At 41.2% G+C, this 24,921-nt stretch overlaps 1 protein-coding gene and 1 long non-coding RNA gene across 11 annotated transcripts in view; one reads left to right on the forward strand and one right to left on the reverse strand.

The window, feature by feature from the left end:
* The window catches only part of LOC122428920, a 37,294-nt gene extending 34,285 nt beyond the window's left edge, over positions 1–3,009 (reverse strand). The window contains exon 1 of the long non-coding RNA XR_006265846.1: positions 2,944–3,009. This is a non-coding gene — a long non-coding RNA (uncharacterized LOC122428920). The remainder of the gene's footprint in view (positions 1–2,943) is intronic.
* Positions 1–24,921, forward strand: part of PHLDB2 (pleckstrin homology like domain family B member 2) — a 239,121-nt gene that overhangs the window by 69,733 nt on the left and 144,467 nt on the right. The window lies entirely within an intron of this gene.

Genomic DNA, 24,921 nt, shown 5'->3' on the forward strand with positions numbered 1-24,921 from the left:
CTCAGTCGTGTCCGACTCTTTGTGACCCTATGGACGGCAGCCCGCATGTACTCCTCTGTCCATGGGGGTTCTCCAGGCAAGAATACAGGAGTGGGGTTGCCACGCCCTCCTCCAGGGGATCTTCCCAACCCAGGGATCGAACGAACCCAGGTCTCCTGCATTGCAGGTGAATTCTTTACCGTCTGAGCCACCAGGGAAGGCCCAATTTACAAGTACTTCTGAACAAATCTTAGATTTCTTCCTTCCGTTTCCAAAGATGATTGACTTCAAGCTAAGCAGTATCTTGAGAGGGGGAGGTTCTGAGGGATTAATCCCAGAATACACGAATGCATGTATTCATTAGAAGACATGTGACTTAATTCATCCTCCAAAATTTTGTTTATGGCTTTGCTTTTTGTTTCTTTGATTCTTCTTAATACTCTTGTAAAATTTTTTTGAACTTAAAAAATACAGGTCTTTACATTTATTTCTATATGTTACATTTTTCCATTTCATTGAGATCTTCTTGAATCAAAGAGGAACCAATAGTGTGAAGGGTCTGCTGAACAAACGACGGCCTGGCTGCGTTCATGGGGTGAGGTGCGTGATTCAGGAGACGCGATGGTGCCCTTCTCCCTCTTCCTAGTCAGAACAACAGCCTGGCTGCGTTCATAGGGGTGCAATGCGTGATTCAGGAGACGCGATGGTGCCCTTCTCCCTCTTCCTAGTCAGAACAACAGCCTGGCTGCGTTCATAGGGGTGCAATGTGTGATTCAGGAGACGCGATGGTGCCCTTCTCCCTCTTCCTAGTCAGAACAACAGCCTGGCTGCGTTCATAGGGGTGCAATGTGTGATTCAGGAGACGCGATGGTGCCCTTCTCCCTCTTCCTAGTCAGAACAACAGCCTGGCTGCGTTCATAGGGGTGCAATGTGTGATTCAGGAGACGCGATGGTGCCCTTCTCCCTCTTCCTAGTCAGAACAACAGCCTGGCTGCGTTCATAGGGGTGCAATGTGTGATTCAGGAGACGCGATGGTGCCCTTCTCCCTCTTCCTAGTCAGAACAACAGCCTACCTGGTTTCTCGGTGTCTGGTTCCGGTGTCTTATTTAAGAATCCCCTGAGAACTCTTCGCATGAACTTTCTTGACCTCTGTCTATTCCAGAGTTTGTAAACCTTTTGTTCATTACCATACTCATAAAGAGCTTTCTAGACAATTTTTCTAATCTTCTCTCTCCCATGAAATTTAATACTACAAATATGCTGTTATACTTGATAATGTACTGCATGTATATCTGTGTTTTTTACATAGAAAGAGTGAATTTTTTCACCCGCCCCTCACTAGGAACCAGTTTTCATCCCCTTGAGGGGTGATACTGCCATCACTGAGAATGGATGGCATTTTCCGAAATGCCATGCTATTGCCAGAATTCAGGGTATGCCAGGATAGAAAAAACCATGGTGCATGTGTTCAGATCTGCTGTTCTCCATATACTCTGGCATCTAACAGCTTCTCTGAGACTAAAGTCTCTTTATATATAAAATGAGAGTAATGAAATCTAATGCATAACTCTGTCGGGAGGAATAAATTTAGCATACAAAGTGCGGAAGACAGGGCCAGGCAAGTATTAAAAAGTTAGTAAATGATCATTATTGTTGACTGGGAAACCATTTAAAGCACATTCCATCCTGAGGAGAAGAACCTGGGGAGGGGAAGTAAAGCAAGTTGGTGAATGAAAATTAAGGTTTATCCTTTAACCCTTAAACCCTATAACCCTTCTATATATAGAAGAAAAATGAATCCCACAGACTGAGGGCGGTGCCAGTGCAATTGAGAATAACGGGCTAAATGTAGTTAACTGAAACACTGCTTTACTTCCTTGGTAGGAGGAACATTTTATGAATAATCCTTTTTTATTTGGCCTGATTTTATGCCTAACTCAATAGTTCTCAGTCCTGGCTGTACATTAGAATCACCTGGGGAGTTTAAAAATTGCCAGTGTCTGGGTCCCAGCCCAGGAATTCTGACTTCATTGGTCTGAGGAGCTGTCTGGGCATTGGGGATTTTAAAGGTTCCCCTGGCAATGTTAATATATAGCCATTGTGAAAAAAACCAAGGCCAAACTAAGAATGTGGTTTATTTCCTGTGATTTAGGGAACCAGTTCAAAATCGTGGATTAAACTGTTTCTAGAGAATACCAAGCTGACGCCTTAGGAAGAGGCAAGCTTCAGAGCATGCCTGCCCCCACTCAGATGTTCCATCCCCAAATGATCTTCATAAACTTTCCCAGCAGAGTTGGATGTTTAGGCAATCAAGTGTGAGGGCTTTGTATGAATGACATTAGCAGCTACTTCTCAGAAGAAAGAGGAGACTGTCCTCTACCTCCACTTCCACTGACACTTTTCATTTCACTCCATCAGAACTGAGTTTTAACATATTCCTGAGTAATACATGTGCATCTTGCACGTGTATCTGTGATAAGGAGACAGAATCTGCCCGGACTATCGCTCTAATTTAAAACCTCTAAATACCCAGAAAGGCCTGGACAAGTCTCTACCCGCTCTAGGCTCCAAGTATTCAATTTACGATCTCGAAGGTATTTTCCAGTTACTGGAATCAATGATTGCAATTCTCATAACTAATACAGTGATGCGCAAATTCTTCACTGAGGTCCTGTTTACAGCTCTGTTGATAGTACCAAACAACTCCTGAAATGAGTTTAGATTTCTGTTAAAATCACTAGCACATACACATAAATGATATATTTGAGCAGTATATTTAAATATTTCCCAAGAAAGACAGTAGCTCAGCACATAATTTCTAGGAACAACTGGTAGATGTAATCAAGAAAATGCTGCATTAATAAGTTATTATCTCTGACAGATAAGGTAATGATAGAACCCTCATTGATTTGCTACTTGGTCAGCTGCAGTATTGCAAAGTTGTGACATGACATTAATCATTACCTGGTGAAAAGATGAAGAGCTTTTATGTGACGCTGTGCCTTCCTGGGGACTCACTAATAAATCCACATAAACCAGAGGTACCAGAAGAAAGCTCTTGCTATGGGATTGAGGGACAGTTTGTCTAAAGAAAGGAAAACAGCTCTAAATAGTAAAGTAAATGTTTTCCTCTGCCTTTGGGTGACCTTATGCTCAACCTCTTGCCTTGTGAGAATGCTGTCTCCAAGCCTGTGGTTTTGTGGCATGTCAGTAATTCTGGAGAGTCTCTCTGTAGTTTGGCAATAGGCCACTTCCCAGCCACACTAATCTGAGTTCCTCCTCTTTTCTCCACAAAAATCTACATACTCACTAGCTTCCTCCTTTCTTGAGATGGATTTTCTTTCTTTAATGCCAGTATCAGCTCACTGTCCCTGAAATAACTTTAATAAGATTCCCCTTCCTCATTTTGAAGGCACAGCCTGGCGGGTCTCCCCGTTATGTAGAAGCTTTGCTTTCTGGTGGTACAAGGTTAAAAGAAATGACAGCCAAGAAGATAACTGCAAAAAGAGCCACTTTAAGTTCACTGATCTGGTCACTTATAGAGGTCTGAGGACAATAGTCAATGATGCAATTAAATAAAGTATGACAATTCAGAAGGTTAGATACTACCTTAAGAACATAAGATAAAATCTCACTTATGTAAGTTAAGTAAGTCCTAGAGCTCTGATGCACAGCCCTATGCCTGTAGTTAACAAACCCTGTTGGACACTTGAAAATTTTTAAGCTTTTAAAAAAGAATGTACTGTGGCACGTCAGTGCATCATGTCCTGGCTGGTGAAAGCCCAAAGAGCCCGGTGGGATGTCATTGTCCCCCTGCCAGGATTCCTCCAACAGGGGCTGCAGACAACACACACAGACGGGAAACACGTCTTCGAGGAAGGGGTCTGTCCGGGCCACACTTGTGTGTGTTTTCTCGAGTGTTTCCGAACAAAACCGCCTCTCCATGACTGTTTTGGCTGCCATAACAAAATGCCATGGACCATGGTTCCCACAACAGATACTCATTTCTCACAGTTCTGGGGGCAGGCACAGGGGGTTTCTGGTGAGAAACCCTTCCCGCCTTGCAGCCAGCTGTCCCCACTGAAGGCTCTGGTTGTGGGGAGGCGGAAGCAAGGAGGAGGATCTCTCTTCTATCCTTGTAAGGCCACTGAGCTCTTAGGACTTAACCCATGTGACCTCGTTTAATCCTCGTTACCTATAAAACCCCCTCTCTCCTAATACAGTAATACTGAGGTTAAGACTTCAACATTATGTGTTCTGGGGGACACAATTCAGTCCATAGCATGACCCAGTAGCCCATACAGAATATCCCCCAAAGCAGAAATCACTTTCACTCTTTAAAGTAACATTTTACAAATGCCTTATTTTTGACAACCAAATGCTTTGTCCAAAATAAATTTTACAAAGATATCTAGTACCTAATAAATAGATAAATGGAATAGCTCCCACCTTATCTTAGGGATAGATTCCAAGACCCTCAGTGGAAGCCTGAAAGCATGGATAGTGCTGAACCCTATAAATACTGCTTTTTCCTACACATACTTACTTATGACAATTTAGTTTACACATTAGGCACCATAAGAGATTAACAACAATAACCAATAATCAGTCAGTTCAGTTCAGTTGCTCAGTTGTGTCTGACTCTTTGCGACCCCATGGACTGCAGCACATCAGACTTCCCTGTCCATCACCAACTCCCAGAGCTTGCTCAAACTCATGTCCATAGAGTCGATGATGCCATCCATCCTCATTCTCTGTCGTCCCCTTCTCCTCCTGCCTTCAATCTTGCCCAGCATCAGGGTCTTTTCCAATGAGTCGGCTCTTCACATCAGGTGGCCAAAGGATTGGACCTTCAGCTTCAGCATCAGTTCTTCCAATGAATATTCAGGACTGACTTATTTTAGGATTGACTGCTTTGATCTCCTTGTAGTCCAAGGGACTCTCAAGAGTCTTCTCCAATATCATAGCTCAAAACCATCAATTCTTTGGCGCTCAGCTTTCTTTATGGTCACTTAGGAAGGCTTCCTTATCTCTCCTTGCTATTCTCTGGAACTCAGAATAGCAAAGATGGATATATCTTTTCTTTTCTCCTTTGCCTTTCACTTCTCTTCTTTTCTCAGTTATTTATAAGTCCTTCTCAGACAACCATTTGGCCTTTTTGCATTTCTTTTTCTTGGGGACAGTTTTGATCACAGCCTCCTGTACAATGTTATGAACCTCCATCCACAGTTATTCAGGCACTCTGTGTATTAGATCTAATCCCTAGAATCTATTTGTCACTTCCACTGTATAATCATAAAGGATTTCATTTAGGTCACACATGAATGGTCTAGTGGTTTTCCCTACTTTCTTCCCTGCTAAGTCTGAATTTTACAAGAAGGAGTTCATGATCTGAGCCACAGTCAGCTCCCAGTCTTGTTTTTGCTGACCGTATAGAGCTTCTCCATCTTTGGCTATAAAGAATATAATCAATCTGATTTCAGTATTGACCATCTGGTGATGTCCAAGTGTTGAGTTGTCTCTTGTGTTGTTGGAAGAGAGTGTTTTCTGTGAACGGTGCGTTCTCTTAGCAAAACTCTGTTAGCCTTTGCCCTCCTGCATTTTGTACTCCAAGGCCAAACTTGCCTGTTACTCTAGGTATCTCTTAACTTCCTATTTTTACACTCCAGTCCCCTATGATGAAAAGGACATCATTTTTTGGTGTTAGTTCTAGAAGGTCTTCATAGAACCATTCAGCTTCTTTGGCATTAATTGTTGGGGCATAGACTCATATTACTTTGATGTTGGATGGTTTGCCTTGGAAATGAACAGAGATCATTCTGTCATTTGTGAAATCGCACCCTAGTACTGCATTTCAGACTCTTGTTGACTGAGGACGACTCCATTTCTTCTAAGAGATTTCTTCTAAGCAATCACAAAATATATTATAATAAATGTTATGTAAATGAGGTCTCTCTCCATCAAAATATCTTATTATATAAATTTGATGCCTTTTTTATCATAACTAAGCAATTATCATGAAGAGTTGGACACGACTGAGCAACTGAACTGAACTGAAGCACTTATCACACACTCTGACTATAAATTTTACAGTTTGAGGTGTGATGACCCCAAAGTGACTGCAAAACTAGATTTCTTTTTCCTTCTTTACGATTTCACAAATAGAGGATCCATTCTCACTATAGATCTTAGCAACCTCAATATGACTTTTTTTCTTATTAAGTCAAGAACTTCTGCATTTTTCACTTGAAGAACTCTATAGCTTCTCTTAGGCATATTCAAATTGCTACATCACTGTGACTTTGAACTGTGGGGCTATTAGTAAGTAAAATAAGGGTGACTTGAACACAAGCATTGCAGTACTGAGATAATCAGTCTGATTACAGAGTAGCAATGAGGTGACTACCAGGTGAGGTATGCTGGACAAATGGATGATTCATGCTTCAGGCAAGACAGAGCGGGAAGGCGTGAGATTTTACCACAGTACTCAGAATGGCATGCAATTCACAACTTACGCATTGTTTCCTTCTGGACTATCTGGTGACCTCAAGTAACTAAAATGGCAAGCAAAGGAAATCACAGAAAAGGTGGGACTACTGTAAATAAATAATGTACTGAGAGGTGAGGTTGGAAATGTGGTCCGTCTGTGTAGGTGTGGACGGTTGTTCTGCGCCAAATCACTCTATGAGGAAACACACAGGAGATTTCTAGGAGGTGTCATCCTGGGCAAATGGCTCAAGGGCACGTACCCTGAAACCCCCAGGGGAAACTTCTTTGCTATCACACAGAAGCATCTGTAAAAGCATCTGTACCTCTGCGGTTACCAGGCAACAGAGAGCAGCCAACACGACCCTGACTGCATGAAGAGAGTCGGAGAGAGGATGCCTCATCCTGAGTCATCAGGGTGTTTCACAGGGGGATTTAAGCAACTGGTCTAGCAAGTTAAAGTCTCTCGCAAGAATGCACACCCGTTAGCATCTTACTGATAAAATCAAAGTACCTGCAAAACTGGAAGCTTTGCAAATAGGACGTAATTTTTGCCATAGGAGAGTTCAAGTCTTTTCACCAGATCGTTAAGCAAGTATCTTAGACTGGGATCAGGAGAACTCTGGTCTCATCCAAATTTTGCCACAACTTAGCTTTACCAGAGAAGTGGTTCAATTTCCTTATTAGTAAATAAAGCAGCAGATCAGACCAGTGAGGTTTAAACTTTTTGTAAGAATTAGCTAGATAGCTTATCTAAAGTGTAGGTTTTCTGACCTGCATCTCCCCACAAAAAATCTGATTCTGTTATTCTGTGGTGAGACCCAGGAATTTGCTTTATATGCTGGTAGCCTATTGATTGTGATACAGACAGTCAAGATTCTTCCCTGCACACAGACACTTTGAGAAACACTGATGATTAAAATCCTCTGCCTTTCAGATCCTGTTAGGCTGTGTTTCTCAGGCTCAGGCTAGCAAAGTTTGGTAGTAGACCTATATTCCTAACCTATCTGCATTGGAATTATTAAAAACTAGCCTCTGTTGCTCACTCTAGGCACATTGGATCACACCATTGTGATAAAGCCCAGGAGGGAGAGGAACTGATAATACTTGAGCAGTGTTCATTTTTGTAGCCTCCATCCTACGAAGATTGGTGATTTTCCACTTTCATTTTTATGTCCAAAATGATGTCCCAAGGCAAAAGACCTGAATATTCCTTTAGCACTCTCTGCTCTCTTCCCTTTCACGCTGCCACCTACCATGTCTCTGTGAGGTCTCAGAACATGACTCTAGTCCTCAGATAAAAAACTAGAATCTCCCTGCTGTCTATTATGTCCAGTTCCATTTCCAAGATCACTAATGTTTCAGGCAAGAGATATATATATATATATGTATATATTTTAAAGCAGTCTGTCTTCTTCTAGGATGCTCCCAGTCATTTAGAAAATAATTTGCATGCCCAGGGCATCTTTCTGTAACCAGTATTTGTTTTCAGTTAATTTAAATAGAACTTAAGACCATTTTCTTGAAGGGAGAAATACTGCACATGGATTGTGTCTTTATGAAAAGATATGGTGAGCACAAAACTAGTACTTTGTACGAAATATATTTTGGAAAAGGAATGGGGAAGAACAGCACAAACACATGGTGTCTGAGTTGTCTAATGAAACAAAAATTCATTCAATGATCCAGTGGATGGACTAGTGAAATGATTTTTTTTGCCATCCAAAATTTATGGATTATGGAGTTCTCAACTTTAGTAAGCATCAATGAAGGAAGGACAGGGACCTCCCTGGTGGCCCAGTGGTTAAGAATCTGAGGTCCCACTGTAGGGGGTATGGGTTCAATCCCTGGTCGGGGAATTAAGATCCCACTTGCTGCATAGCACAACCAAAAAAATAAAAAATGGAGGAAGAAATAAGAACCTCATTAGGGCATCCTCAGTTGGCCTCTTCCACTCTGTGAACCTGTCTCTAGGCTTAAGATAAGAGTTCACTTCCTGTGAGTCAATGTCCTAGGACGGTCACTTGCTGCGTGGTTTTACCCTCACTGTTCTAAGCAACTTTATGGAGACAGGTCCTTGAGGAAAGGATTCAGACTGGGGATCCATCAAATACCACTCGTCTTTGATCTTCGGAGAGAAAGTTAATGAAAACAGCTTAGAGTAGGACTAATTAACTTTTTACACCTTCTGTTTATTTTTGTATTCCAAAAGCCTAGAGAGATTAGTGAAACAGAAGCTGGTCGGGCGTCTTCAGAGCCCCAATCCAGAAGTGGGGCCGCTGTTGCTGCTCAGTCGCGCAGTCATGTCTGACTCTCTGCGACCCCACGGCCTGCAGCCCACCAGGCTTCCTCGTCCATCACCAACTCCCAGAGCTTGCTCAAACTCATGTCCATTGAGTCAGTGATACCATCCAACCATCTCGTCCCCTGTCATCCCCTTCTCCTGCCTTCAATCGTTCCCAGCATCAGGGTCTTTTCCAATGAATTGGCACTTCTCATCAGGTGGCCAGAATTTTGAAGCTTCAGATTCAGCATCTTCCAATTAATATTCAGTATTAATTTCCTTTAGGATTGACTAGTTTGATCTCCTTGCTGTCCAAGGAACTCTCAAGAGTCTTCTCCAACTCCACAGTTCAAAAGCATCAGTTCTTTGGTGCTCAGCCTTCGTTATGGTCCAACTCTCACATCCATTCATGACTACTGGAAAAACCATAGCTTTGACTATACGGGGTTAAAGTGGGGTTAAATGGCCCTAAAATTCTGAGAAAGGCAGTATAAAGGTTGGCAGGAAGCTTCTCTAATAACTTTATCACATTGCCTTGTGATGCTTTTTTACATAACTATCACCCATTAGACTGGGAGCATCTCTCCAGGGGAGACTAGTCTTCAAGGATCTAAGCCTAGCAGAGTAATTTGTAGCAGATTTGAACTGAAGGACTCCTGGTAGGTGGAAACTTCCCCTTAAGTTTTCTAAATTTGTGCAAGACATTTTTGGTGTTTTGGCAACTCAGAAATTTTTGGAAAGGGGGAAGAGAAATGGCATTTTCATTTATGTTTGGATTTCCTCTCCTCTTAGTCTTTAGTTAATCTCTAACAAATATAAAATAATTAATAAATGAGAGGGGAAAATTCATGGTTTAAGGCTCACCAATCAGGCTTTATGTTTTTATGACATGCTTTTTTCTTCTACCAGAATGTAAATGTTTTGACTGAAAGTCTAAAACAGCGTGGTACACAAAATGGGAAAGTACACAAAGATGTGGAAAGAACAGCTAAAGAAAAGGAGAGTTGAAGAGTGCCAGAAACTGCTAGTAACTATTAGCCTACTGGAAAAACTATAAAGCCCATGTGAGTCCCCAGCTTGGTTTGGACTTTCTCTTCTTTGCCATTAGCTTTTAAGCTGAATAAAGAGCTAATGTATCCTGAAGCCTATAATTCATTATGTGAGTGTGATATTTAAGCCACCTAATTAGGGTGACTATATTAATATAATTTATCATCCAAACTGCAACACTTTTCGAGATGAAAGGGGCCACTAACCCAGGTCTGTCTCAGACACCCCAACACACATGTTTGCTCTACTCTCCATCCACTCGAAGGCCTTCTTTTTATTCTGTGTATTTTGCTCAAAATGTTCCATATTTTGCTCTAAGGGAGATCTTAATTGGGCTCCCACTTTATGCCAGCCTGAAGTGAACAGAAGTCTGCTTCAAACACATCCGTTCACAGCCCAGCTGTGAGGACATGGCCCACACCAGGGTTTCCTGAAAGGTGGAATACACAACCAAGTGAGAAGCTGACTTGGGGTCACAAAAAACACAGGACACTGCACAGAATCACATCACAGCTTCCTCTAAGGGGGATGTTAGATTCAGGTGCTAAATTTCATCATCTTTTTAACAGTTATTAGTATTTCATCACATAACAGACTCTGGCTCACAGTTTTTAAATGTAGCTTAAATTAAATGTCACTTTGGTTTCATTGTATTTGTTTTTAGGTTATTCCTTGCAAGAAAAATTTATTTCTAAATTTTTCATTTATCACGATGCTTGTTGCTGTTTTAGTCACTAAGTCGTGTGTGACTCTTTGGAACGCTATGGACTGTAGCCCGCCAGGCTCCTCTGTCCATGGGATTTCCCAGGCAAGAATACTAGAGTGGGTTGCCATTTCCTTCTCCAGAGGATCATCCCAACCCAGGGATCGAACCCACGTCTCCTGTATTGGCAGGCAGATGTTTTACCACTAAGCCACTTGGGAAGCTTTAATAATGCTATTTTCTTTAAAAATGAATTTAAGTGTAACAAAGAAGAAATCAAATAATATTATAAGTGATATGTCAATATGAATTAAAAAAATCTTTTTAAAAAGTAAGACAGACCACTAGCTAACATGATCAAAGAACTAGAAGTTCCGACTGAACAAACACAGGTTCATCATGATGCAAGAAGTCATGGGAGGTAAAGATGATACAAAGACTTTCCATGGATTTAGGTCCTTCCCTAAAAGCCAAAAACATGAGTTAGGAAGAAACAGTCTCACAATGCTACATGAAAAGGGAAGATCTTGAGAATTTTCTAGGATAAGGAAGGTCATCTGAACACAACAGGATAAGGCGACCAGATGAAAACTCAGCCAGGGACAAGTAAAGATTGAAAACCAAGGGTTACCAACCCCCTTGGTTTAGTTGTACGTGGCTGAAAGAGGGGACGAAAAGAACATAAACAGCAGAAATATTCTAAAATCTGTGGTCAGAAATAAATATGACAGAAGAAGGTGGCTAAGATATGACAAAGGATGGATCAAAAAATGCAATCTGTCACGAAATCCATTCATCAAGGTTGACCGGGACAAATGGGATGCAAACCTTACCACCTACGTTTCCACTCACGTGTTCTCCTCCCAACTCTTATACCTACTCCTATCTTAGAGAAAGATTACTATATATACCAAAGCTTCCTATGGAATCTTTCAACATAAATGTGATGAGAGATGTATGAGCTGGAAATGGATTGGGGGCACTTGTTTGCATATTGATGGTGATTGAAATCATGACAGCTGGTAAAATTGCACTCTGTGCATCCCTCAGATGCCTTACCCCCGTTACTGCCATCTGCAAGCATTCTCCTCCTATAAACCTTCCCATCTCGTTAACTTTTACTATTCAGTGTTCAGGTCTTGGCTTACACTGCCCTGGATCTCACAGCCTCCTCTTTCATAGCTCCCATGCCATTGTTATTATTTATTTAATATTTCTCATTAGACTGCAAACTCCCTAAAAAGGCAGGAATGAGGTTCACAGTGATACCCCCACTATCTGACCTAGTCTGGTACTAACCAGCAGCCAATCAGTGAATGGATAAATGAATGAGTGAATGACATGCAGGACGTTGTCGTAATTCATGAACATTCACCTAAGAATCCCAGGGATCTGGCCTTTCTGGGCAAGCCACCAGGAGAGGCAAGAACCAGTGAGAAGAGGGAAAATATCAAACCAGTTGTGGCTCAGACCAAGAGAATAACATAATGGAAGTGAGCCCCACAGAAAGCATAAAGGAGAAGGAGGTGACGTTTATCTATCCAAAGGGGCCCTCACATGGGTTGGGCTTGGTCATCACTGGCATAGGAAGTGGGTGAGGCTGGTCTAAAGTCGACGACACTGTTGCTAAGCAGGACATTACAGCATTCAAATGTCTTATTGTGTTTATAAGAATGATCTCATCAGCAAGTGTGCTTTTTTTTTTTTTTTAATCTCCTCTTGTTTGAATGAACTTCTTCCCCATGGAGGGAATTATTGAGCCGCATCCCCTGGTTTGAAAGGGGTGACTCATCTAACTGAGATGAGGAGACACGCTAAGTCTCTTTGACCTGCCCAGTTATGCTGCTTCTACTAAATATGGAGCTAATTACTCAAACAACTACCTAAATCCAAATTAATCACTAGGAAAGCGTTTTCTAAGATAATCATAAAGAGAGGCAGTTTTGTAACTTTGGACAAGTTGTTTATCACTCATAATCTCAGGTTCTTTACCCCTGACTCTGGAATGGCAGCACTTACCTTTGGGCTGATAGTAGGCTCCAATAGATAAAGCACCAAGCAGAAAGGTTTTTGTAAATCTACACTAAACTTGAAGGAAATACAAGAACTTCAGGATACTGTGATAGCCCTCTCACTAAACACTGACTCTTCTCTTCCAAACATGAACCTAAACCAGGTTTATCTTCAGACCTCCGTACAATATAACCTATTCCTTTAACCTGCGCATTTCTTAGTTCAAGGAGGCTTACAGAATGGCACCTGGGTACCTTGAGTCCCTTAAGACACTTCTCTTTACTCTGGTTTCTTCTCACAGTAGTAAAAGATTTTGAAGCTCACTTAAAAGGCAAGACCATATTTGTCCCGAATTCCACCTCTCAAATCCTCTTTCTATCTTCCCCCGAGGCATTACTTTGACCTATACTCAGAGCACCAGTTCCATCCCTTCCATCTGACTCCCTTCTGCTACTAACTCCCAATCAGAACATACTTTTCCCTTCTCCTGGGTTTTTCAGGGTATCATTCTTCTACGTCACATTCTTCTATCTCCTCTTACATCACAATCACCAGATGCCTCACTCTAGACCTTCCAAATCAGAGTCTGTAGGAGTGACATTGCAGCTCCCTGGATGACACTGAGGCACACTGAGCTTAGACCCTGGCCTTCAGCCTGGGGCAGCAGTTATGCGGACGGAGAAAAGCTCCTGGGGCTCTCAGAGCAGGACTCTGCTTTCAACCAATTTTAAAGCCCCATTACAGTGTATGTACTTCTTTTCCCATTACATGAGAAGTACCCTAATTGGATCAACTTTAAACCTGCTATGCACTTTGAAAAATCTCATGCAGAAATTGGTACCTAACCAAGGGTAACCATAGTAACTGAGGATGAGTTTATAGCTTAAGTAACCAATACTTCAAGTTAATAGGTAATAGGCTCACATCTATGATTCCCAAAAGGTAATGCACTTGCTGGTTACAGTAGGAGAGAGGATTTTATTTTACTTTCTATATTTATTTATTTGGCTGCACTGGGTCTTAGTTGCGACACGTGGGATCTTTGATCTTCACTGCAGGATATAAACACTTAGGGGCAACATGTGTGATCTAGTTCCCTGACCAAGGATGGAACCCAGGCCCCCTGTATTGGGAAGGCAGAGTCTTAGCCACTGGACCACTAAGGATGTCTGGGAGAGAGTATTTTATTTATTTATTTTTTCCATTTATTTTTATTAGTTGGAGGCTAATTACTTTACAATATTGTAGTGGTTTTTGTCATACATTGACATGAATCAGCCATGGATTTACATGTATTCCCCATCCCGATCCCCCCTCCCACCTCCTTCTCCACCCAATTCCTCTGGGTCTTCCCAGTGCACCAGGCCTGAGGACTTGTCTCATGCATCCAACCTGGGCTGGTGATCTGTTTCACCCTTGATAATATACATGTTTCGATGCTGTTCTCTCAGAACATCCCACCCTCGCCTTCTCCCACAGAGTCCAAAAGTCTGTTCTGTACATCTGTGTCTCTTTTCCTGTTTTGCATATAGGGTTATCATTACCATCTTTCTAAATTCCATATATATGCATTAGTATACTGTATTGGTCTTCATCTTTCTGGCTTACTTCACTCTGTATGATGGGCTCCAGTTTCATCCATCTCATTAGAACTGATTCAAATGAATTCTTTTTAATGGCTGAGTAATATTCCATGGTATAATGTACCACAGCTTCTTTATCCATTCGTCTGCTGATGGGCATCTAGGTTGCTTCCATGTCCTGGCTATTATAAACAGTGCTGCGATGAACATTGGGGTGCACGTGTCTCTTTCAGATCTGGTTTCCTCAGTGTGTATGCCCAGAAGTGGGATTGCTGGGTCATATGGCAGTTCTATTTCCAGTTTTTTAAGAAATCTCCACACTGTTTTCCATAGCGGCTGTACTGGTTTGCATTCCCACCAACAGTGTAAGAGGGTTCCCTTTTCTCCACACCCTCTCCAGCATTTATTGCTTGTAGACTTTTGGATAGCAGCCATCCTGACTGGCGTGTAATGGTACCTCATTGTGGTTTTGATTTGCATTTCTCTGATAATGAGTGATGTTGAGCATCTTTTCCTGTGTTTGTTAGCCATCTGTATGTCTTCTTTGGAGAAATGTCTGTTTAGTTCTTTGGCCCATTTTTTGATTGGGTCATTTATTTTTCTGGAATTGAGCTTCAGGAGTTGCTTGTATATTTTTGAGATTAATCCTTTGTCTGTTGCTTCGTTTGCTGTTATTTTCTCCCATTCTGAGGGCTGTCTTTTCACCTTACTTATAGTTTCCTTTGTTGTGCAAAAGCTTTTAAGTTTCATTAGGTCCCATTTGTTTATTTTTCTTTTATTTCCAGTATTCTGGGAGGTGGGTCATAGACGATCCTGCTGTGATTCATGTCGGGGAGTGTTTTGCCCATGTTCTCCTCTAGGAGTTTTGTAGTCTCTGGTCTTACATTTAGATCTTTAATCCATTTTGAGTTTATTTTTGTGTATGGTGTTAGAAAGTGTTCTAGTTTCATTCTTTTGCAAGTGGTTGACCAGTTTTCCCAGCCCCACTTGTTAAAGAGGTTGTCTTTTTTCCATTGTATATTCTTGCCTCCTTTGTCGAAGATAAGGTGTCCATAGGTTCGTGGATTTATCTCTGGGCTTTCTATTTGGGAGAGAGTATTTTAAATGGCACATTCATGTGGCATGAAACAACTGGTCACAAAGTGAGACTCTTTTCAACTGTCTTTCAAGCTTTCTGATGACATCAGAGAATAAGTCTCAGAAAGGGGCTAGGTGTCTTCTAGAACTAGAACTTCCCAGTCTGTTTTCTTTTTTTAAAATAAAAAGAGAGTGGGTTTCAGGCTACAACTTTCTCAAGCAACAATATTTAACTAGAATGGAATGAGTTTCATGACTTTCTGTCATGAAAATTTCTGTGTATTTATTTTTATTGTTTCCTTTGATTTATTTTACATACTGGTATAAAACTTCCTTTTATTAGCATATATATATATATATATTAAACAATAAACTGATTTAAAGAAAAATAATAGTTTAGATTGTTGAGTTGGTGATGGACAGGAAAGCCTGGCATGCTTCTGTCTGTGGGGTCACAAAGAGTCGGACATGACTGAGTAACTGAACTGAATAGTTTTGGTAATATGTGACTGGCAAAAATAATGAAGGGTGCCAGTGAGTGACTAAACTTTAGAAAAACTGTCTAGAATCTAGTAGATAAAGAACCATGTGCAGGTTAGAGCAGTCTTGAGTAAGATTAGAAAACAGATTTTTTGTTTTATGTGATTTTATGCAAAACAGCAGCAATTTATTTAGTGTTTCTTAGATACAAGATGTGAATGATGTTCCATATCAGCTCTCTTATAGGTATAAAGGCAGGGGAGAAAACCTCTTCCTTTTTCTATGGACCATATGTAAAAAGGCAAAACCAGGAGTCTTTTCTTGATTAAGGGCATGGGCTGCTTTTACTGCTGATTAGTTTGGGACAATTACATATATATAATACATACACACATATATATTTAAATATATACATATATTTGTAAACTAAGCACAGTGCACAACACATTGAAAGTCCTTAAAATGAACTTGCATTCTATTGTTATTTAGAATTAGCATACCTGCTGCTCTTTATCATTTTTTAGTGCTAAAGGTGAATCATTGAAAAGATCACTTCCTCAGGATGTTTAAAACCCTTACAACTTCCACTTTTAATTCCTTACACTTCAGATTAGGCTGAAGAACAATTTGGATCTCTTGACCAAAATTCTTTCCCATATTTTCTAACATTTACATTGTATCTTTCCAAAATCTTAGCTCATACCCAATTATATTTAGGACCATGTTTCCTCTGGTAGAGGGAGCCCAGCACTGAGAATAGGCTCAGAACATCTGGACTGCTGGGGACCCTGGCTTCTCAAGTTTTATAGGCACAGTAATAATAACATGCCTTAGCTGACTGAATTATAACAGTTGATTAAAAAAAAAGAATTGATTCAGAATGAGTAGAGAGATAGTGAATTTTATCCCCTCTATTACAAATGAGAAGACAGACTGGTAGATTATTTAAATTAGTAATTAGAAGTTAGCAATTAGTCAATCCTAAAGGAAATCAGTCCTGTATATTCATTGGAAGGACTGATGCTGAAGCAGAAACTCCAATACTTTGGCCACTTGATGTGAAGAACTGACTCATTGGAAAAGACCCTGATGCTGGGAAAGATTGAAGGCAGGAGGAGAAGAGGAGGACAGAAGATGAGATGGTTGGATGGCATCACTGACTCAATGGACATGAGTTTGAGCAAGCTACGGGATTTGGTGGGGGAAGGGAAACCTGGCATGCTGCAGTTCACGGGGTTGCAAAGAGTCAGACACGACTGAGCGACTGAACTGAACTGAATTAGAAGACAAACTAAATTGTATAGACCTTTAGGCCTTTATTTCTTCTCTAATGAGCTATGGTGCCTTATATTTATTTGGTGATATTTTACTCATTTTATACAGTGATGCTCAATTCTGAGATTGAGCTCTTGTGTGAAAGCCTTGAATAGAAGGTTGTGATTCCTCTTGGTACACTGACTAATAGAAATGGGTTTTGAAAAGCCAGTCTTGCTTGAAAAAATCAACTGTGTGTCTGTTTGTGTTCCTCTTCAGTAAAGTACCAGAGAGAAATGTAGTGGCCTTGCAAATGGAGATATGGCAGCCCTTTTTGAGACCAGGAAAGTGAGACCCTCTTGGAGGCTATACATTAAATAAAAGATATAACCTACTTTCTATACACAGTACAAATACATTCACAATATATGTTTACACTGTTTTCTTATTTTTTCTTATTTTGCCCTCTCCTCCAACATGAGCTATTATTAGCTTTGTCCATTTTCTCCCATTTGCATCAATTCTCAAGCCTCCTACTTAATTCTGTTATCTAAGAACTTTAGGGGTTGACTTTATCCCAGGTAGTGTCTGCTCTCTGAGAGTCTAACTGGAATTCAGCCAGGTTTTTTTCAATATCACACACTTTCACTGTTGAAGATGAGTCCTACAAAGTCTAACATTTCTTTGTAGCAAGGCCATTGCTAGTTGAAACTTTGCTAGTGCTACAAAGGTACCCAATAGTAAGGCTCTATTGTCAGCTCTCAAGTCATATTCCACAAGGCTGACATCCGTCCAGTCTGGCTGAATTTTGAGGAAATTCTGGCATGAGTGACATGCGGTGCCACAATCCTTCCTACATCTTGAACTTTGGTCACTAGGCTGGAGGCTTTCTTTCCTCAAAGTTAGTTTTATTTTATAGAGCTTATTGCTTTTCCCTTCCAACATTCCTTCCAATGTTCGTGTCCATCCTAGTTCACAATAAGAGGTCTTAATTTCTGGGATGTAGAATTTCAACTAATTCTTCTGCAAGAGAATCTATAAAAAACCAAGTTTGATAACCCATCTGAATTCAAGGCCACTTAATCTCCTTCATGTATGATTATCTGAAGTGAAGACCTATCTGTGTCTTTAAGGTAGGACATAGCCAGAGATGTTCCATTACAATGACTGCTTCATTTCAAATTCTAGTTTGCTTATTCTTTTTTGTAGAATTTATACAGTAGGGAATCTTGAGAAGCTGCCTAAAATGCCCCAAAAGCCAAAGTGAGTGTCCTAGAAATATAATTAGTACATTCCTTATGGATATACTACACTTCCTTTCAGGAAACAAATCCACTATTTTCTCAGCCGTTACATTGTTTATCCTTTAAAAGATACCCCACTATCATGCCATAGCTCATTCTGATTTTCTTTTATCTGTGTACCCCAAAGATAAACAAACCTCAATGGGGTCTATAAATTTAATTCTCAAGATGCATACATATTTCTCAAATGAATTATTGAGCTGGAAGCCAAGCAAGATTGGTGAGGTTCAGACCTCATTAAGCAACCGCATCTATCATGGTACGAAATGTGTTTCAGCCCTTAGTGGTTTTGAAGCTTTTCAGAAAAGCAGTGTCCAAGTAGAAGGTCTAACCAAAGGAAACTTGGACTCAGGTCAAATCACCCTTACCCTAATGGCTTGCGGTTGCTCCTCTTTGCTTTTCTTGAGCTCTAGAGAGAGTCTGGCCACGGTCTCTGCCTCTAACAACTACGTGTAGAATCAGAGTTGCCAGGGGACTGAGCAATCAATTGATCTAAACTTTTATTTGAGTCACAAATTCTTCTGCTATTTTAATAACTGACACAGATGGCCAAGAATACATATAAATACCCTATGTCTAAATATTTAAAAGTTAAAAAGAAAGCTAAAAAATGGTTAAAAACAAATTCCAGAGTCAGGTAAGATTCTGTCTTCAGATCTTAGCAGGCAAAATGTAATAGTCCAGAGTGCAATTCTGGAACCAGGGTTAGTGCCAAGATAGTCTCTGAAGTTCTCCTTCCCTAGAAACTTTAAGGAGGGTCTGCTTTGGGGTCTTACATGGGTCCTATTTAGGATTCCCAATTATTCATGAACTCCTTATTGCCAAATTCAGACTTAAATTGAAGAAAGTGGGGAAAACCACTAGACCATTCAGGTATTGCCTAAATCAAATCCTTTATGATTATACAGTGGAAGTGAGAAATAGATTTAATGGACTGGATCTGACACACAGACTGCCTGATGAATTATGGACAGAGGTTCATGACATTGTACAAGAGACAGGGAGCAAGAACATCCCCAAGAAAAGAAATGCAAAAAAGCAAAATGGCTGTCAGAGGAGGCCTTACAAATGGCTGTGAAAAGGAGAGAAGGGAAAAGCAAAGGAGAAAAGGAAACATACACCCATCTGAATGCAGAGTTCCAAGGAATAGCAAGGAGAGATAAGAAAGCCTTCCTCAGGGATCAGTGCAAAGAAATAGAGGGAAACAATAGAATGGGAAAGACTAGAGATCTCTTCAAGAAAATTAGAGATACCAAGGGAACATTCATGCAAAGATGGGCTCAATAAAGGACAGAAATGGCATGAACCTAACAGAGGCAGAAGATATTAAGAAGAGGTGGCAAGAATACACAGAACTATACAAAAAAAGATCTTCATGACCCAGATAATCACAATGGTGTGATCGCTCCCCTAGAGCCAAACATCCTGGAATGGGAAATCAAGTGGGCCTTAGGAAGCATCACTATAAACAAAGCTAATGGAAGTGATGGCATTCCAGTTGAGCTATTTCAAATCCTAAAAGATGATGTTGTGAAAGTGCTGCACTCAATGTCAGCAAATTTGGAAAACTCAGCAGAGGCCACAGGACTGGACAAGGTCAGTTTTCATTCCAATCCCAAAGAAAGGCAATGCCAAAGAATGCTCAAACTACCACACAATTGCACTCATCTAGCAAAGTAATGCTCAAAATTCTCCAAGCCAGGCTTCAGCAATATGTGAACCGTGAACTTCCAGATGTTCAAGCTGGTTTTAGAAAAAGCAGAGGAACAAGAAATCAAATTGCCAACATCCACTGGATCATCAAAAAAGCAAGAGAGTTCCAGGAAAACATCTATTTCTGCTTTATTGACTATGCCAAAGCCTTTGACTGTGTGGATCACAATAAACTGGAAAATTCTGAAAGAGATGGGACTACCAGATCACCTGACCTACCTCTGGAGAAATCTGTATGCAGTCAGGAAGCAACAGTTAGAACTGGACATGGAACAACAGACTGGTTTCAAATAGGAAAAGAAGTATGTCGAGGCTGTATATTGTCACCTTGCTTTTTAAAATTATATGCAGAGTACATCATGAGAAATGCTAGGCTGGATGAAGCACACGTTGGAATCAAGATTGCTGGGAGAAATATCAATAACCTAAGATATGCAGATGACACCACCCTTGTGGCAGAAAGTGAAGAAGAACTGAAGAGCCTCTTGATGAAAGTGAAAGAGGAGAGTGAAAAAGTTGGCTTAAAACTCAACATTCAGAAAACTAAGATCATGGCATCTGGTCCCACAATTCATGGCAAATAGATGGGGAAACAGTGGCTGATTTTATTTTTTGTTCTCCAAAGTCACAGCAGATGGTGACTGCAGCCATGAAATTAAAAGACGCTTACGCCTTGGAAGGAAAGTTATGACCAACCTAGACAGCATATTAAAAAGCAGACACATTCATTGCCAACCAAGGTCGGTCTACTCCTTGTCGGACTGACCATAGTCGGTCAAGGCTATGGTTTTTCCAGTGGTCATGTATGGATGTGAGAGTTGGACTATAAAGAAAGCTGAGTGCCGAAGAATTGATGCTTTTGAACCGTGGTGTTGGAGAAGACTCTTGAGAGCCCCTTGGACTACAAGGAGATCCAACCAGTCCATCCTAAAGGAGATCAGTCCTGGGTGTTCATTGGAAGGACTGATGCTGAAGCTGAAACTCCAATCCTTTGACCACCTGATGCAAAGAGCTGACTTATTTGAAAAGACCCTGATGCTGGAAAAGATTGAGGGCAGGAGGAGAAGGGGACGACAGAGGATGAGATGGTTGGATGGCATCACCGACTGAGTGGACGTGAGTTTGGGTAAACTCTGGGAGTTGGTGATGGACAGGGAGGCCTGGCGTGCTGCAGTCCATGGGGTCTCAAAGAGTCAGACATGACTGAGCAACTGAACTGAACTGAACTGAATGATTCTGAGCCTCTCGTGGAACTCTAAGCTGAATCAGGTCTGTCTTCAGCAACTCTCCTAAGATAGGACCCAGAGAAACATATGTCCTACCACCTTGGTGAATTTCACATGCCTTTTCTTGTATAGGCCAGATTCAGCACTTCTAAGACCCACACTGGGCCAAGGAACCCGAGAAATGGATTCTTCTAAGCTTTCAAAGGGAGATGTGTAAGACTCTATTAGAATTCTCCAGAGAAATAGAACATTTGGATATATATATATACACACACATGGCAGAGAAGGTAATGGCACCCCACTCAAGTACTCCTGCCTGGAAAATCCCATGGGTGGAGGGGCCTGGTGGGCTGCATTCCATGGGGTCGCTAAGAATCAGACTTGACTGAGCGACTTCACTTTCACTTTTCACTTTCATGCATTAGAGAACATGGCAACCCACTCCAGTGTTCTAGCCTGGAGAATCCCAGGGACGGGGCAGCCTGGTGGGCTGCCGTTTATGGGGTCGCACAGAGTCGGACACGACTGAAGTGACTTAGCAGCAGCATATATACATGGGCCACAGCCCTGACCCTGTTTTGCCTCCCAGAACAGCAGTTTGGGGTTGCCCTGGGAGTACCCACCACAGAGCTCTCTCAAGACACATGCACTGTAAAGCGTCCTAGAACAAGAGATGTCGCAGGCTCATGGAGGGGGCCTGTGGACAGGTGGAGTTGAGATCCAGGGTGACTGACGGTGATATGACCAGCCAGGCAGGCAAAGTGCCTTGAGGGAACAACCACTGGCTTCAGTGACTCCAGCTCATGGCTGGGGGGTCTTTGAGGAGGGATTCGGCATAAAGACATATGATCTATTTTATCATAAAGTAATAAATATATGATTTATGTTAAGGAATTGGCTCATGAGATTGTAGAGACCGGAAAATTAAAAATCTGCGGGGTAAGCGTGCAGGCTGGAGACCCAGGGAATAACTGACGTTGCAGCTCAAGTCCAAACGCAGCCTGCTGGCAGAAATCCTGCTTTTTTGGGGCAAGTCTGACTTTTTTTTCTCTTAAGGCTTCCAATTGATTTTTAGATGAGGCCCACAGACAATATGCAGGGTAAACTGCTTTACTCAAAATCTACTCATTTAAATGTTATTCTCTTTCCAAAAAACATCTTCACATCAGCACCCATACTAGTGTTAGACAAATATCTGCATATTGTGGCCTAGACAAGTTGACACAAAATAAGTTGTATTTGAACATATTCATCTTACTTCTTTATCTAAGAAAATATCAGTAACTTAGTGGAGGCCCAGGAGGCTGCCTAATGGTCAAAACCTCTAGGTTTTATTTCCATTCTATTGCTGGCAGGCAAAAATGTCAATACTGAAAAGACGTATAACATCCACGGGCTGACAGCTTTACTAGGCGTGACCACATTTCCACAGGAAGAGCTTGAATTTCAGTTGTCAGGAAATCCTATATTTGGCAAATTGGGGTGATATGTCAAGCCTCATAAATAAAAGCAGGCCAGGTCACTTATAACTATACTGATTATCTTTCCAGGCTACTTTCTGAAGCCAGAAGCTTAGGTAATACGTTAGGTATTGGCTTCTCACATGGAGCCTGTCTCTACTTCTTCTGTACTTTACACCAGAGGTGAAAACATGTTTCAGTTCAGTTCAGCCACTCAGTCATGTCCGACTCTTTGTGACCCCATGAACTGCAGCTCACCAGGCTTCCCTGTCCATTGCCAACTCCCAGAGCTTGCTCAAACTCATCTCCATCGAGTCAGTGATGCCATCCAATCATCTCTGTCGTCCCGTTCTCCTCCTGCCTTCAATCTTTCCCAATATCAGGGTCTTTTCCAATGAGTCAGTTCTTCGCACCAGGTGGCCAAAGTATTGGAGTTTCAGCTTCAGCATCCGTCCTTCCAATGAATATTCAGGACTGATTTCCTTTACGATTGACTGATCTCCTTGCAGTTCAAGAGACTCTCAAGAGTTGGTGTTGGAGAAGACTACCACAGTTCAAAAGGATCAGTTCTTTGGTGCTCAGCTTTATTTAGACAAATAGCTGAGAAAAGAAAAATATATACATACATATATATATTTATAAAATGGGAGAGTTTTCTCTGTATATAAGTAACCTGGGTTCACTAAGGAGTCTGAGAATCTAAGTAAAATTTACTGTACTTTGTAGACACTCAAATCAGAAGTCATAGGGGCTACGCCATGTGTTCAACTTAAACCAACCAAAGAAGGAAAGCGAAAGGGATTTATAAGATGCTAAGTAGGAATGTTAAACACAATAACACCAACTATATATGCCAAACACTGCCAGACACACTCTATATACATTATTTCTAGTTCTAAATACTAGACAGTAAGCGTCATTTTTCACAATTTAAAGGTAAGATTAAGATTCAGAAAGTTAGAACAACCTGCCTGAGGTACACAGAAAACAACTTGTTCTGCCAGGATTCAAGTAGACGTTCTCTTCGTGGAAAAGTGAAGGACAGGTGCAGACTTCTCGCAATCCCAGAAGCATCAGGAAACCCGGGAACTTTCGGGGGACATACAAAGTAGCCTCGACTCAGGCCTGAAAATCCCTTTGAGCAGTTTCCAAGCCACCTCAAGTTCCTGGAATTTTCTCTCTTCATCTTTAAAGAATGAGAATTTATACAATTTCAGTGAAAATCCTAAGAAAAAGACCAAGGTCAAGATACACAACGTTTTCCTGTGAGCTCAAGGAAAGACTGGCAGGTTGCAGAAGAGGAAACCTGAGACATAAAATTGGTGACCTGAGCTCTTTCCTCACACCTAACTCTCTTGATCCAAATCAGTGACACGGACCAGTACCAAAAATCACCAAAACTTTTTTTCCTTTATTCTTTCCTTCATTAATTTATCTCATTCTACATACCAGAAAAAGCACTACAAAAAGGAGATGGAAAACACAGTCCCTGTGTCTTGAGGAACTTGCTATCCAGCCCTGGAGAAAAACAAATATGACATAATTATAATATAGCTGGTTAAGTGAAATAACAGATTTGTGTAATGGATAGTATGAGAGCATAGGAAGTGCTTCAGAGCAGCAAGCAAATTACTTTCCAAGGAGGAACTGCGGAGATGCTGGCTGCATCAGGAGCTGAAGGAGCAGCAGGAGCTGCGTTATTGGCACATGGGCTCTCGAAGTGTCGCCGGGGTGCTCAACCAGGGTCATTTCCAGAGTAGCTAGTCAGCCAGCTGGCCTCAGAGGCCAGGAGGAAGACAGAAGTTGTGAAAGGTCATCCCTTCCGGGCAGAATTCTTGATTTAAAGACCTACATTCCAACAGTTACAACGGATGAGAGCCGAGATATGGAATAGGTGTTCTGTATTTTGCACCTCATTTGCACCCCAGACTGGTATGCTTGGTATTTTAGAGACTTCCAGATATTATCTCATTTGAATTAACTCAGCTCAGGAATTTCAAACACGGCAGCACCATATCACAATGTTTATAGAAATGATATCTATCATGGAATAAATTGTGGAATTGTGTGTCTGTAGATAAAAAGGAGTTTAAGACAAATAGTCACTGCTCTCAAGAGTCCTTTGTAAACTAGCAAATTACTATAATGTCTAGAACTGTGGAGTAGAGTCTGCATGAAAGCTCTCTCACTAGCCCTTAATTCCGCACCGACCAAAGTCTACCAGGCTTTCAGAATACTAGCGAAGACCTGTCTATTTATAGCTGCACAGACAGATACATTCACGGTAAACTTGTTGTTGTTGTTCCGTT

Source organism: Cervus canadensis, chromosome 27, assembly GCF_019320065.1.
Source record: "Cervus canadensis isolate Bull #8, Minnesota chromosome 27, ASM1932006v1, whole genome shotgun sequence".
NCBI lineage: Eukaryota > Metazoa > Chordata > Mammalia > Artiodactyla > Cervidae > Cervus > Cervus canadensis.